Source organism: Petaurus breviceps, unplaced genomic scaffold (genome assembly GCF_028583685.1).
Source record: "Petaurus breviceps papuanus isolate PSGF00001 unplaced genomic scaffold, PetGlider_PUasm1.0 90574, whole genome shotgun sequence".
Classification (NCBI taxonomy): Eukaryota; Metazoa; Chordata; class Mammalia; order Diprotodontia; family Petauridae; genus Petaurus; species Petaurus breviceps.
The window spans coordinates 5220397-5237490 of record NW_027187277.1 but is presented as its reverse complement, the minus strand read 5'-3'; the positions used below and the strand labels follow the sequence as shown (position 1 = coordinate 5237490).

General features: G+C 38.9%; 1 pseudogene; it reads left to right on the top strand.

Annotated features, from left to right (window-relative positions):
- Window positions 1-1488: 1488 nt before the first annotated feature.
- LOC138142366 (biogenesis of lysosome-related organelles complex 1 subunit 2-like) lies at window positions 1489-1826 on the top strand (annotated as a pseudogene).
- The last annotated feature ends 15268 nt before the right edge of the window (window positions 1827-17094 follow it).

Genomic DNA, 17094 nt, shown 5'->3' with positions numbered 1-17094 from the left:
TCACCCTCAGTAATCCTCTCCATCTCTCTCTGCCTCCAAGATGCTGCTTCCAAAAAGTTCTTCTGCCTCTCTCTTTTCTTGTGTCTCTCTAAATTTATGTCACCAACTCCTCCCAGTTCAGCCCTCTCTTTTCATGTCGACAAGTCCATCCCACAAGTGGGATTCACAAGCTCTGAGTTTTAACAAAATCAAACCAAAAACCAAGCCAATACAGGGGGAACTTTAAATTACATTACTATTACACCCACCACCCCAAAATAGCTATCCCATTGGATATCCCCTCCTCCAATCTGCTCTCTCCCATATCTTCTCCATACCCCCTTAGACTTTCCAGTAGGGCGTGGTGGATCTCTATGCCCCAGTGCCTGTATATCTTATTTCCCAGTTACATGTAAAGTAATATTAATAATACTATATATATTTAAACATTTGATTTTAAAACATTGAATTCCAGATTCATTCCCTTCCTCCCTTGTCACCACCCTTACTGGGAAGATAAGCAATTCAGTATAGGTTGTACATGTGTAGATGTGCAAAACATTTCCATAGTGGATATATTGTAAAAGACGAACTATATTTCCCTCCATCTTATCCCACCCCTCACTTTCTCTATTCTCTACTTTGATCCTGTCCCTTTTCAAAAGTGTGTGCTTCTAATTACCTCCCCTCAGCCTGCCCTCCATTCTATCATCCCCCCTCTCATCCCCTTCAACCCGTAGGGCATATCCTGTAGGGTGAGATACCCTATTTAGTGTGTATGTCATTCCCTCCCTAAGCTAAATTCAATGAGAAAAAGGTTGACTTATTCCCTTTTACCTTTCTGTTCTTCCCCTCCATTGTAACCATTTTCTCTTGCCTCTTCTATATGAGATAGTTTACCCCATTCTGTCTCTTCCCATCTCCTCTCATTATATTCCTCTCTCACCTCTCAATTTCACCTTTTAAGTATCATCCCTTCTTATTAAATTGATTCTGTGCCCTCTATCTATGTATACATGTACACATATATCCACACATTCATATATATATTCATATGCACATATACCCTCCTATATATATTCCCTTCAACTATTTTCCTACTGAGAAAAGTTTCATTTGTTACAATTATTGTTTTTTCACATAGGAATGTAAATAGTTCAACTTTGATAAGTTCTTTATGATTTTTTTTCCCTGTTTATCTTCTCATGCTTCTCTTGCTTCTTGTATATGAATGTCAAATTTCTATTCAACTCTGGTTTTTTCATCAAGAATGCTTGAAAGTGAAAGGAAGCGAGAGGGGAAGGCCCAGCCCAGATGGCGATTCGCTGCCTGCTCCTTGCCCTCTCCCCTTATCTCCCTCTCCCACTGCTCACCTTTCCCCTTTTCCCCCTTCCTTGTCCCCTTTCCCTTCCCTCTCTCCTTTCCCCTCCCTCTTCCCCTCCCTTCCCTATTCTTTCTCCTTCCTCCCTTCCCTGGTGCCTAGATGATGCCATGGTAGAGACGGCTGAGGAGGCCATGGAGCCTGCTGAGGCAGACATCACGGGGCTGTGCCCAGGACATGTTCTCCAAAATGGCCACGTACCTGACAGGTGAGCTGACAGCCACCCGTGAAGATTATAAACTTATGGAAAATATGAACAAACTGACTAGCTTGAAGTATCTAGAAATGAAATCTATTGCAGTAAATATAAGTAGAAACCCAAAGGACTTAAACCAGAAACATGCCTCCCTTCAGCCTTATCTGGATCAGATCACTTTAATTGAGGAGCAAGTAGAAGGCAGCTTACAAGTTGGATGCATATTCAAAGAAACTAGAAGCAAAGTACAAGAAGCTAGAGAGGCGATAAAAGAATTCTTTAGCACAAAAATTTTAACTACAAGAATGTTTTATAAGAAATATGTGGGATGGGACTTTATCGACTGGCTTCAGTTCCCAAAAGGAAGTGCTGCTGCTGACCCAAGGAGAATCCCAGCCCCACCTCTGGCTGGATGTGTAACTCTGGCCACCCCCGCTGTTTTCCTCAACCTGTACCTCTGGAACCTCATCTTAGCATGTGCTTCCTTGTGTGCCCTGGACCAAGGCTCAGAAATCAGGATCAACCCCATCTGGAGCAGACACAGATGAGAGGCTCTAGGCTCCCTGTCTCCTCCCTTGCCCCACCCCCCTCATAACCTGTTCTTCAGCTTAAATAATAAATACCAACATATGGGAAAAAAAGAATGCTTGAAAGTCCTCTATTTCATTTAATGACCATATTTTCTCCTGAAACATGATGCTCAGTTTTGCTGGGTAGGTGATTCTTGGTTTTAATCCCACCTCCTTTGACCTCTGGAATATTTTATTCCAAGCCCTTTGATCCCTCAGTGTAGAAGCTGCCAGATCCTGGGTTATCCTGATTGTGTTTCCACAATATTCAAATTGTTTCTTCCTGGCTGCTTGTAATATTCTCTTCTTGATCTGGGAATTTCAAAACCTGGCTATAATATTCCTAGAAGATTTCTTTTTGGGATCTTTTTCAGGAGATGAGCAGTGGATTCTTTCAACCTCTATTTTGCCCTCTGGTTCTAAAACATCAGGGCAGTTTTCCTTGAGAGTTTCTTGAAGGATGATTTCTAGGTTCTTCCTTTGATCATAGCTTTCAGGTAGTCCAATAATTTTAATTATCTCTCCTGGATCTATTTTCTAGGTCAGTGGTTTTTCCAATGAGATATTTCACATTGCCTTCTATTTTTTTATTTGTTTGGATCTGTTTAATAGTATCTTGATTTCTTATAAAGTCACTAGTTTCCATTTACTCCAATCTAATTCTGAAGGAATGATCCTCTTCAGTGAGCTTTTAAGATTCTTTTTCCATCTGACAAATTTGGCTTTTTAAGGCATTCTTTTCCTCATTGGCTTTTGGGGCCTCTTTTGCCATTTGAGTTAGTCTATTTTTTAAGGTGTTATTTTCTTCAGTCAGGTTGACTCTCATTTCATAATTTTCTTGTATCATTCTCATTTCTCTTCCCAGTTTTTCCTCCACTTTTCTTATTTGCTTTTCAAAATCTTTCTTAAGGTCCTCTATGGCCTGTAACCAGCTTTTATTTTTCTTGGAAGCTTTTGGTGCAGGAGTTCTGACTTCACTGTCTTTTTCCTGTTCCATGCTTTGATCCTTTTTGTCCCCAAAATAGGAGTGTAAAGTTGGGTTGCTCAGTATGTTTTGCTTCCTTTGCCTGCTCATGTTGCCACTCAATTACTTGACTTTGGGGCTTTTTGCCACAGTAGGGCTCTGCCACTAGACAGGGGAGCTTCATCCCAAACACTGGGTTTTCTCAGCTGCCGAAGGTCTTAGTTGGGTGCCCTCTCTGAAGCTTCCACATGCTCTGTCAAGCTGGTTGCACGTCCCAGGACCTCCACCCTAGATGGCAATCAAGATCTAAGCAGGTTAACGCAAGAGTGATTACCCCTCAAACTGGTTGCTTGGTCTCCCTACAATCTGCAGACCAGGAGCTGAAGCAGCTACATGTGGCTGCGGCTGCAGGGCCACAGCACCCCAGCTGCTTCTTGCCCCAGGGGTAAAAGCCAACTCATTTCCAACTACTGGATCCCAAAGTCCACACTGCACTGAACTCTCACTTTGTCCTTAGCATCTATGTGTTGATAATTCTTTTTTTTTTTTTGCCTTTTTGGAGGGCAATTAGGTTGTAACTTGCCCAAGGTTACACGGCAATTTGTGTGTGTGTGTGTGTGTGTGTGTGTGTGTGTATGGGTGTTAAGTGTCTGAGACCAGAACAGAACTCTGGTCCTCCTGACTCTGGGGCCAGTGTTTTACTCACTGTGCCACCTAGCCACCCATGTGTGTTGATAATTCTGGAAACCACCACAGCTGCTGGTGATCTGAAGTCCCTCCAGCCAGTGGTTGGTCAGGCCTGCCTTGGGGCTAAAATCTCAGGCTCTCAAGGGGCTGGGCTCAGTTCCCAGAGCACTGCACTGTCTACTTGCTCCCAGCCTGCCAGGCTGTCCTCAGCGGGAGGTTAGCTTCTCTGTGTCATTTTGTGGGTTCCTTAGCTCCAAAGTTTCTTCAGTCACCTTTCACATGAATTGGGGAAGGTGGAAGCTGGAGCCCCAAGAAGGTCCTTTTTCTACTCTGCCATCTTGACTCCACCCCCCCCCCCGAATTTTTTAAAATCAATTCTCAGTCATTCTATTCAATCAGGCTGATACAGAGATTTTTAAACTTTCTGTCACCATGGGTCAAATGCATAGGGTACAATTCAAAAATCAGGAACAATATTTTCAAGTATTAAAGAGTGTAGTGAAAGAAAGAGGGTTTGTTATTATGAAGGAATGGTTAGAGAAGTTTTATTTAGTGTGTTTGGAACATTGTTGTCCTGCGTTTCCAATAGAATAGGAAACAAAAGGAAAACAGATAACTGAGAAACTAGTAAAAGAAGGAACCCAGCATTTCCCCATTTCTGCCTTTTTTTCTGTGGAATATATTAAAGATATGTTTAACATCAGAAATGAAAGTGCCATAGATGGCACAAACAATTAAGTGTAATTCAGCTGTCTTTACATAGTATTTATAGCAAGTCAAAAAAATATATAAGAAATATCAGGATTAAAAAATAATAATAATAAATAAATAAATTGCTTGCATGAAAAATGTGAACAGAAGTTTTAAGATTTAAGGGTTTTCTTTCCTCCAATCCAATTCTGGCCAAGTTGGATTGCAGGAAAAGATATTAAAAAATAATAATAATAAGGGAATTTCCCCCTCATATTAAAAAGGCAGACAAACAAGCATTTAGCCATTCTCCTGCCTCATCTAAAAGAGCAAAGTTTTGTGTATCAGGATTCAATGAAAGGTTAATTTTATTTGGCACTAAGACAAATTTAGAATATATAAAGATCTGAAAAAAAATACTTCAAGGGTAAAAGCTTTTAACTCTAGTACAAGACAGAGATTAGTGCCACTGTACTTGGTTCAGCTTGTCCACACTGTAACTGGACGTTAAAAGCTTTTTGCTTCCTAAGGAAAAAAATGGTTTTTTTTAGGAATCACTGAAGTTCACAGTACAGGTTAAATTAGTTGAAAGCATTCTTAAAAGTCTCTGTCACTAAAAGAGAGAATGGATAAAGGAAATATGCATACAAAATTACATCAAGCGCTCCACTAACAATAGCCCTGGGGGCATACATGCTGGCCCACACTTATTAGGCAACCTGAATCCACCATTCAGACTTTGTAACTCTAAAAAGAGGAGAAAAACTCTCTGCAACTCTGAAAAGAGAATAAAAAAAGCCTTAATTCTCTATCAATAATTTTTGCATGTGATGATTTGAAAATTCAACTATTATCATAATGTCATTATGTTATTGTGGTTTTCCTGAATTGTGGTACAATTCTATTATATAGTAAAGATTGGATAATCATTGTTAGCCAGAAATAGTGTTAGATAATACAAAAATTTTATCTGATTTTTTTTGAAACTAAAAAGACAGAGGAAAAAACTTGTATAACAACAATCACATTACTTTATCAGTTCTGCTGAACCTTGTCTTATAATGTTTATATCTGCCATATAGCAAACCAGGTATTTACAATTTTACCTGTAGTTACAAAAGGAGGTTGCAATCCCTCCCCCTCAAGTCAAGAGGGTACCTCAATACAATTGTATTAACTTCTTTCATTCTAGATCAGTTTAGGTAAAGAGAGTTTACCCTTCCCTCCACACTTGCAAAACTTACCTTCTACCACTGGGCAAAGGAAGGAGGGGGAAAAGACATCACCTACCACAAGGGCCTGCCTGATAAATGTCCTGAGCCCCTGATACTGATAAAAAAAAATCAATAGTTGTCTGTACTGGGTAAAACAATCCATCATTTTGTCAATAATTTTATATGATCTAGGAATACAACTGACTTCATATGAAGCTTACTGTTTTTGCTACAGCTAAAATAATTTGCCTGTCACTGTTGGAACTTGTAAAATTGATCATTTTACTGTTTTAATGCTAAAACCTAGAATTGTTAATTGATTACTGTATGTGGAAAAGAGGAAACTGGGTAAAAACTTTACTACATTCCTCCTGCATGTGTGAGATTTAGCAAAGCAGGAGTATCACTCTCAGCCCCTGGTCTATATCAATTCTTTTTATTTTTTAATAATGTCAAGAGCCCTGGAAACTATCTCTATAGGAAAAATCATCAGATTAGGATAGGAACTTGTTTTAGTTAATGTAGTTCTTAAATAATGAACCTAACTTGCTAAAAAGTTGCAAAAGATTAATAAGTATTTTTAACATATTGGCTTTTACACCAGGATAAGTTTAAATTTGAGAAAGAAAAATATTAACTAATATCCCTTATGTATTAAAAGACCTAGTAGATCTTTATTGTTTATAACAGCTACATGAGAATAAAATTAACTGTAATTAGTTCTAAGGTGTGATTGGTATAAATTGCTATTTAAGGAGGCGGAGCCAAGATGGCAGAGTAGAAGCACGACCCTCCCACAGCTCCGGCTTCCACCCTCCCCAATCCATGTAAAAAGGGGACTCTAAACAAACTTTGGAGCTGCGGAACCCACAAAATGACACAGAGAAGCTAACCTCCCGCTGAGAACAGCCCGGCAGGCCAGCAGGAATTGGCCAGCGCAGCACTCTGGGAGCCGAGCCCAGCACCACGCAGAGGCTTTAGCCCCAGGGCGGGCCTGACCAGCCGCCAGCCAGAGGGACTCCAGATCAGTAGCAGCTGTGGCCTTTTCCAGATTTATCAATACATAGATGTGAAGGACAAGGTGAGAGGCCAGTGCAGTCTGGACTTTGAGACCCAGTAAGTGGGAGTGCGTGGCTTTTACCCCCGGGGCGAGAAACCGCTGAGATGCCGGCACAGCCTGCCAGCGCCACGTGGAGGCTTCAGCCCCTGGCTTGCAGAGTGTAGGGGGACCAAGCACCAGTCTGAGGGGTAATTCCTCTTGCTTTCACCTGCTTGGATCTGGATTGCAGTCTAGGGTGGAGGTCCTGGGGTGTGTGTCCAGCTTGCCAGAGCATGTGGAGACCTCAGAGAGGGCACCCATCTAATACCTCCGGCAGCTGAGAAACCCCCAGCGTTTGGGTCGAAAACTCCCCTGTCTGGTGGCAGAGTCCTACTGTGGCAAAAAGCCCAAAAGTCAAATCATTGAGTGGCAAAATGATCAGGCAAAGGAAACAAAGCAGACAGAAAATTCCAACATTACACTCCTATTTTGGGGATAAGAAGGAGCAAGGCATGGAACAGGAGGAAATCAGTGAAGTCAGAACTCCTGCACCAAAAGCTTCAAAGGAAAATACAAGCTGGTTACAGGCCATAGAGGACCTTAAGAAGCAGATAACAGAAGTGGAGGAAAAATTGGGAAGAGAAATGAGAACAATGAAAGAAAATTATGAAATGAGAGTCAACAGCCTGACTGAAGAAAATAACACCTTAAAAAACAGACTGACTCAAATGGCAAAGGAGGCTCAAAAAGGCAATGAAGAGAAGAATGCCTTAAAAAGTTGAATTTGCCAGATGGAAAAAGAATCTCAAAAGCTCACTGAGGAGAGTCATTGCTTCAGAATTAGATTGGAGCAAATGGAAGCTAATGACTTTATGAGAAATCAAGATGCTGTTAAACAGATCCAAACAAATGAAAGAACAGAAGGCAATGTGAAATATCTCATGGGAAAAACCACTGACCTGGAAAATAGATCCAGGAGAGATAATTTAAAAATTATTGGACTGCCTGAGAGCCATGACCAAAGTAAGAGCCTGGAAAGCATCCTCCAGGAAGTTCTCAAAGAAAACTGCCCTGATGTTTTAGAACGAGAGGGCAAAATAGAGGTTGAAAGAATCCACCGATCACCTCCTGAAAAAGATCCCAAAAAGAAAACTCCTAGGAATATTATAGCCAGGTTTTGAAATTCCCAGATCAAGGAGAGAATATTACAAGCAGCCAGGAAGAAACAATTTGAATATTGTGGAAACACAATCAGGATAACCCAGGATCTGGCAGTTTCTACAGTCAGGGATCGAAGGGCCTGGAATGTGATATTCCGGAGGTCAAGGGAGCTGGGATTAAAACCAAGAGTCACCTACCCAGCAAAATTGAGTATCATGTTTCAGGGGAAAATATGGTCATTCAGTGGAATACAGGACTTTCAAGCATTCTTGCTGAAAAAACCAGAGTTGAATAGAAAATTTGACATTCAGATACAAGAAGCAAGAGAAGCATGAGAAGGTAAACAGGGAAAAGAAATCATAAGGAACTTATCAAAGTTGAACTATTTTTTTTTTTTTAAGCAATCGGGGTTGAGTGGCTTGCTCGGGGTTGCACGGCCAGTTGTTGTTTCTGGGTGTGGTGCTGGGTGTCTGGGCCCGGATTTGATCCAGGTCGTCCTGGCACTGGGGCCGGTGCTCTTGCTTGCTGAGCCACCTGGCCAAAGTTGAGCTATTAACATTCCTACATGGAAAAACAATAATTGTAACTTATGAAACTTTTCTCAGTAGTTGAAGGGATTAGAAATATGTGTGTGTGTGTGTATATATATATATATGTCTTTATATGAGGGTATGCGGGCATATGAATACATATGTGAATGTGTGTATATACATTTACAGGTATACATAGATAGAGGGCACGGGACCAATTTAACAGGAAGGGATGATACTGAAAAGGTGAAATTAAGAGATGAGAGGAATATAATGAGAGGAGATGGGGAGAGACAGAGTGGGGCAGCTATCTCATACAGAAGAGGCAAGGGAAAATTGTTACAATGGAGGGGAAGAATAGGAAGGCAAAAGGGAATGGGTCAACCTTACTCCTATTGAATCTGGCTTGAGGAGGGAGGGAAATACACACTAAATAGGGGATCTCACCCTCCAGGAGAATAGGGGGGAAGGGGATGTGGGGGGGGGATGATGGAAGGGAGGGCAGGCTGGGGGGGAGGGAAGTTGGAAGCACTCACTTTTGAAAAGGGACAGGATCAAAGTAGAGAATAGAACAAGTGGGAGGTGGGATAGGAGGGAGGGAAATATAGTCATTTTTTTAAAATACATCTACTATGTTATTGTTTTTCATTAGCCGCACATGTACAACCTATACTGAACTGCTTGTCTCCCCAGTGGGGGTGGGTGGCAGGGGGGGAAGGGAATGAATCTGGAATTGAAAGTTTTAAAATCAAATATTCAAATATATATATATATATATGTGAAAAAAAATAAATTGCTATTTAAGATAAAAAGCATTTAAGACCATATTCCTATATTCCTACTCTTTTTTTTCTTAGATCTGATTCCTGTGATCAGACTAAGTAATCAGTAAAGGATATGACCTCTTTTATGTTAACTTATTGGAAAAGCTAATATTAATTTTTTACCTAGGATTAGAAAATGTACAGAAGTTTATACAAACCACTCACCTTAAGATATTCCCATTGACTGAAAGAATTTTAGAACAAATAGCTTTAAAAATATGGTGATCAGCTTCTTAATTGTTTGAGATTCGATTAATATTTTTTTCCTTTGCCTAAAACACTTTGTGATGATAGTTTTGTTAAGTAATAAGTCAGAAAAATAGAGAATGCTCACTGACCTCTGAGAAATAAATGAAAAGGTAGACCATAGGAAGACCAAAGGACTTCAACCAGGCCTCCTTGCTCCCTTTATGATTTCAAAAGAATGGCCTTTGCAGATAATTGATTTAAAAGATTGTTTTAAAACTATCCCATTACATAAAGATTATTGTTAGTATTTTGCTTTTTCCTTTCAATCACAAGGGATGAAAAATCAGACCTCCCATGTGCAAAAAAATTTGTTACACAGGCATTACAAACTATAAGAGATCAATATCCATGTGCATATCTTATCCATTATATATGAATGACATGTTGTGTGCACATCCTTCAAAAGAATCTTCACAACAAATACTTCAAGCCACTCAGGTTAGTTTATCTCAATATGGGTTTGTCATAGCCCCTGATAAAATTCAGCTACAACCTCCATACAATTATTGAGGACATAAAATGAGAGATAAAATTATTGAGCCTCAAAAAATAGTAATTCAAAGAGATAACATGAAAAATTTTAATGATTATCAAAAATTATCAAGAGATATAAATTGGGTAAAGAATACATCACCTCACTTACTTATTTAATACCCTAAGGGGAGACTCAAACCTCCATTCTCCTCAAACTTTAACAAAATAAGCAGAAGAACAACTTAAAATTTTGACAATGCCATTCAGCAGTGCCAAGTCTATAGGACAGACAGTAATAGCTGTGTAGAAATCACTATACTGGGGACTCCTTTAATTCCCTTTGGGGCCATACATCATCCACAAAATATCTTACAGTAGATTTATTTCCTCATCAAAGACAAAAAAAACCAATAACATTGTTACCTACCCTCAGTTAGTAGCTATGCTAATGTATAAGGCTATTGAACCTGTGATCACCATTTCAGGCTTCCTCCCTGTACATAATCAGCAAGTTTATGTTAAACACCAAATTGAAATGCTAATTTAAGGAGACCCTTCCTGGTAAAGTTTATTCTATGTGTATTAAGGACCTTCACATAATACAAACACTCTATTTTCCAATCAACAATGGGTCATCCCCAAAATAACATCTTCCCTTCTCTTACAAGTGGATAAGGCCTTTTACTGAGGCCTAAAATAAAAAGATAGATAAAAGAGTTATTTCTACTTCCTTCTCATCTACCAAAAAGAATGAAAAGTTTGCTATTATATGTCTTTTAAAGGAACAATTTCAACCTCTTAACGTTTTTATGGATAGTAAATATTGTTTTTATACTTTAAAGAACATTGAGACTGCAAATATTAGATTATATCAATTATTTTTACTGTTGCAACTAGTGGTTAGAAATAGAAAAAAATCCTTTTTCTATTTCTCTTGTTTACTTTCATACATCTCTGCCTGGGCCCATTCAACAAGGCAATGCTTTAGCTGACAAATTTAATAATACAAACTTACCCAACACTTCTTCCTTTATCTCTGCATTCAAAATGCAAGGATGTTAATAAGTAATTTCACATTTACTTGAGAACAGGCCAGGCAAATAGTTAAATCAAACACAAAATGCCTTCCTCACATACCTTCCCCTCTCTTCCACCACTATTAATTTTAATTTTAAATTTTAAAAATTTTAGTTTAAAATCAAATAGACTTTGGCAAATAGATGTCACTTCTTATCCCACCTTTAGAAACTTACAATATATCTATGTGACAAGTGAACACTTTTTCCTCATATACTTTTGTTTTGGTAACTTTGAAGACTGGATAATCTTTGCTATTTAAAACTAAATAAGAATTGAAAATATCAATTATCAAATATTTACATTCATAAGAATTTGCACATACTGATATTTGGTGTGAGACAAGTATTATCAAGCACAGTTTAAATTTGTGATCTAAGCAATTTGAACATGAAAGTTGAGTTTTTTAATCTAAAACTTTAATTTTTGGAGCAATATGTCAGCATTATAGTTCTTTTTAGGGTGAAGGTTAACATATCATAACTATGACTTACAAACCTATTTAAGGTGAATGAGAAATGGGAAAGAAAACTTTCATTGTATTACTAGAAGTATCTAATTTTATTTTATTTTTAATTTAAATTTTATTGCCATTTTTTCAAGAATTGACTTTTTTAGAATATTTTTTCCCTGATATAAGAAACTGTGGAATTATGTATTTAAATAATGGAGAGTCCTCTCCCTGTAACATTCCTCAGAAATGAAAAGGCAACAGTCAATGACTATATTTCTATTCAAAAAATTAAAACTTAAAAACATTTTAATCATTTTCTGTTTCTTTGTAACTGTGAAACCTCCCAGTCATTTAACTTAATAAGGCTACATTATATGGACAGAGCAAAATTATTGTCCTTCAGTTTTATATGATTACTCCTTTAGCTATACTTCAATAAGGAGAAGCACTGTTTTTCACTCCATTTCCATTGTTCTTCATTCTTAGATACCCCTAAAGAAACAAAAACAAATAATGCCCCTGCCTACAATGGCAAATCATTTCAATCTTTCTGTGAGACCTATTTACAAAAACAAAAAGGGGATTTGGATTTGGACCAATACACCACAAGGGCAATTAGCTACTGCCTTATATACCCTAAAAATTTTAAGCATCACTAAAAAAGGATATACACCATCAGAATAACAATTTGAAAAAGTACATATTCCCAAATAAAGTAATGGAAAAGACCTGCCTGTTAATTATATAGAGGCGAGGTTTTGCTTATACTTTTAGATAATGTCCAGGTGTGTTCCACAAATCACCTCCCAGATGCAGAAACAGAGAAGAGGATCAGAGGATCCCTCACAAGGACAACCCCCTTTTCACAGAATGATACAGCCTTTTAATGGAACATTACACAATGACAGACTTCAGAGGAGCCTGCACTTCAAGAAATATCTGATTTTCTAACAAGAACTGATTTTTAGACTTTATAAATCACAGGGCTAATTGCCTCCCTCTTAATGTCAGCAACTGTGTCTGCTATTTCTCTGCTAAGTTGGATACAAACTGCTCAATTTGTGAATGAATGGGCAAGGAATGCTACCTTGGCTTTGAAAATCCAAGACTCGATAGATAAGAAAAAAATCTGTAAAAAATCAATCTGTTGGAACACTTAGAAACACTCAAGACCAGACTCTCTCTCCATTGTAATTATGGATACACCTAGCTATGTATGGACTGTTAATTGCATTGATTTTACTTTTGCTCAATGTATATCTAGTAGAGATCTTGTTGAACAATCTTTATTTTTGTTTTTTTTCCAACTAATTTCACTTATGCTTGATATCAAACATCAAGGGTATATGCATTACATCAGTGTGCTCTAAATAGAGCTTTTTGAGACAACTTTTTGTTAAGCTTGCTCCTGAGTTCTTTGATGTGGGTTACACTTAAAAGGATGTTGTTTGAGTTTTGAGATCAAGGGCTCTACCCCAAGACTTTAGGCACCTAGATAGCAAATCCTTATCAAATTATCCATTCTGTGCTGCTTCCAGGATATAATAGACTAAGATAATGTTAGGAAAGCTTGAGTCCTTTTTTCCTTTGTCTCATTTGCTCTATAAAAACCGTGTCCTAAGAATCAATAAATGGAGTTCATAGTTCTTTCCTGAACTACCCATATGGTCTGGTCATTTCTTTCTTTCTTTTTTTTTTTTTTTAAAGCAATTGGGGTTAAGTAACTTGCTCAAGGTTACACGGCCAGGTGTTTCTGGGTGAATGCTAAGTGTCTGAGCCCGGATTCGATCCCCTAGGTTATCCTGACACTGGGGCCGGTGCTCTTACTCACTGTGCTACCTGGCCGCCCCGGTCATTTCTTGTATACATCTCCCATCATGCTTAGTGCTGGACACTGAGCATCCCACAGCACCAGACCTTCCCCAGTTTTTGACCATCTTTTAAAGAATGTATGCTCTACCCAAGCCTGACCAAGACACAGTGGCTGCACCACCAGGGTAGAGTCCAACTCCAATTTCATCATTAGCAGTGTCCTTCAAGAGACTGAACTTCTAAATGCAGAATTTTAGAAAAATGGAGGAACTGGATCTCCCAGAATCATTGCTTCTTGATCATCTCTGAAACTTATAATCTTAGAACACGGCCTACTGTATTGTTTTTATTAGTGTCTGCCTGATATACATTGGCATGATCACTAACTGTCCTTGACCAGAATCCTGTAAAACAACTCACTGAGAATCTTGTTTGGGAAAACTCATAAACTTCAAAAACCATCAGGAAGAATGTTGGTTTACCTGGGATCTCCATTTTGGACACCCTAGAGTGACTGAATTCAATGGAGAAATGTTGATCTTTTGCTTCCAGTCTGATTCATCATGTGGATTTTTTTTTCTTTTTTTTTTTGGTACTTTATTTTTTTTCACTTTTTTAGTTTACATCATTCATCTCCAGAAGGTTTTGAGTTACAAATTTTCTCCTCATCCCTCCCCCACCCACAACCCCAAAACAGCAATCCCACTGAATATCTCCTCTCCCAATCTGCTCTCTCCTATATCCTCCCCCATGCCCTATCCAACTTTCCAGGGCATGGTGGATGCCCCAGTGCCTATATATCTTATTTCCCAATTACATATAAAATAAAAATAATATATTTTTTTAAACATTTGATTTTAATCCTTTGTATTCCATATTCTTTCCATACCTCCCTCATCACCCACCCTTACTGGGAAGATACAATATAGGTTGCACATGTGTAGCTATGCAAAACATTTCCATAGTGGATATATTGTGAAAGACTGACTATATTTCCCTCCATCCCATCCCACCCCCCACTTGTTCTATTCCTCTCCCTGATCCTGTCCTCTTCTCAAAAGTGAGTGCTTCCAACTTCCCTCCCTCCCAGCCAGGCCTCCTCCCTTCCATCATCCCCCCCTCATTCCCTTCCCTCCTACTCTCCTGTAGTGTGAGATGCCCTATTTAGTGTGCATGCCATTCCCTCCCTAAGCCAAATTCATTGAGAATAAGGCTGACTCATTCCATTTTGCCTTCCTGTTCTTCCCCTCCATTGTAACAGTTTTCCCTTGCCTCTTCTGTATGAGATAATTCACTGTACTCTATCTCTCCAAATCTCCTCCCATTATATTCCTCTCTCACATCTTAATTTCACTTTTAAGTATCATCACTTCCTATTCAACTGGTCCTGTACCCTCTGTCTATGTATATCTGTACACACATATACACATACTAACATATGTATTCATACACCCAAATACCCTCCTATATAGACATATATATGTATGGGTGTGTGTCTATATTCATACACATATATATTACATATATATGTATACATATATACACACACATACATACATTTCTATTCCCTTCAACCATTCTCATACTGAGAAAAGTTTCATCAGTTACAATTATGGTATTTCCATGTAGGAATGTTAATAGTTCAACTTTGATAAGTTCCTTATGATTTCTTTTCCCTGTTTACCTTCCATGCTTCTCTTGCTTCTTGTATCTGAATGTCAAATTTTCTATTCAACTCTGGTTTTTTCATCAAGAATGGTTGAAAGTCCTCAATTCCATTGAATGACCACATTTTTTCCCTGAAACATGATACTCAGTTTTTCTAGGTAGGTGATTCTTGGTTTTAGTCCCAGCTCCTTCAACCTCTGGAATATCATTTGAAAACCAAATAAGAGAAGTGGAGGAAAAACTGGGAAGAGAAATGAGAATCCTTCTTAAGCTCCTCTATGGCCTTCTTTTCTTGGAACCTTCTGGTGCAGGAGTTCTGACTCTGCTGTCTTCCATGCTTTGATCCTTTTTGTCCCCAAAAAAGGAATCCAGGGTCAGAACAGTGTGCTTGCCTTGCTTCCCTCATTTGCTCATGTTGCCACTCAGTTACTTGACTTTTGAGCTTTTTGCCACAGTAGAACTCTGCTACCAGAGCGGGGAGCTTTGTCCCAATCGCTGGGGTTTTCTCAGCTGCTGAAACTATTAGTTGGGTGCCTTCTCTGAAGCCTCCACATGTTCTGGCAAACTGGTCATGCACCCCAAGACCTCCACCCTAGACCACAATCCAGATCCAAGCAGGTTAAAGCAAGAGCAATTACCCCTCAGACTGATTGCTTGATCCCCCTACAATCTGCAGGAGTTGAAACCTAAGTTCTGACTGCCTGATACAAGATTGACAAAGTTTTTATATGTTTTAGGACAATCCCAGGAAGTCTGTGTCCCTCAGGTTTATGGTCTCCATATGTTTTTAGTGAGGAAGTTTCTTAGTTGTAAATACAGATTGACAAGACAATTGGCAAAGAAGTGTTAGTTGGAAATTATGATCTCAGGATACCTGAACTACCCCCACACAGCACAGGCCTCTTAGGAAAGATAAACATACCATTATTCATCTTTATCTGGTCTTTGGAGTTGCTGACACAGGAAAGGCCATTTTTAGAGCAAAGCAAAGCAGTCTGATTGATTAGTTCAGGCTTTGGATCTTGTTGGGGGTTGTCAGATGATACTTTTAAAACACTTTTTAAAATCAGCTTTAGATTTACTTATTAACTCTTAATTCTTTTTGTCTTCTAAATTCTCTATTTCTCTTGGCACAGAATGGGGCAGCACCACCAGCAGTGGGACTCGGGCATCATGGTGGCTACAGGAGCAGCTTGGGGAGCTTTCAGCCCAGTGATAGTAAAGGTTTCAGACAACTGGTCAGAAAAAGATTACAAGCAACCCTTTGTTGGCACTGGGTGCAACTGGTGCTAGTTGGCAATTCTATTGCCTATACACAGTTCTAGAGCAGAGAGGAGTACTTGTGGTCAGTCACAAGAAATCAGGGGCCCTGACTGCAGGACATCAGGCTGCAAGACCAGAGTACAGATCACAAGAGCAGTGACCACACCTCATCCCAGATCACTTTGGAAGCACCAAAAACTTGTAGACCCCCAAAACTTGTTCTGAAATAGCATGAAAAAGTACCACCCAAAAAAAGGCAGAAGGAATCTGACAGAGGGCATGAGTTTACTATGTTGTAATGATCTCCCCAAAAAGTGAAGGGGTGAGAAAGAAGAATGTACTGGGAAAAGAGGGAATAGATAGTTATAATGAGAAATTTTTTCTCACATAAAAGAGCTGTGTTATGCTAGGAAGAGCTTTGTACTAGAGAGGAAATTGTCAAGGTGGGACGGGGAATGTTTGAACCTCATTCTCATTGGTATTGCTTTAAAGAGGGAAGGATATATATATACACACTTGGGTTTATAAATCTATCTTACCCAGTAGTGAAATAGAGAAAAAGGATAAGAGATTGGGGGGAGGGAGTTTCAAAAGCAGATTGAGGGAGGCAATGGTTAGAAGCAAAACAAACTTTTGAGGAGGGACAAGATAAAAAGAAGGATTAACAGAAGAAAATAGGGTGGAGGGAAATAAACAGGAATCTTAACTGTGAATATAATTAGGATGAGTTCCCCCTTAAAACAGAAGTTGATAGCAGAATGAATTAGAAGCCAGAAACCTACAATATGTTGTTTGCAAGAGACTCGCTTGAAACAGAAAGACACAGAGTTAAAGGAAAAAAAAAATGGTTGGAGCAGAATCTA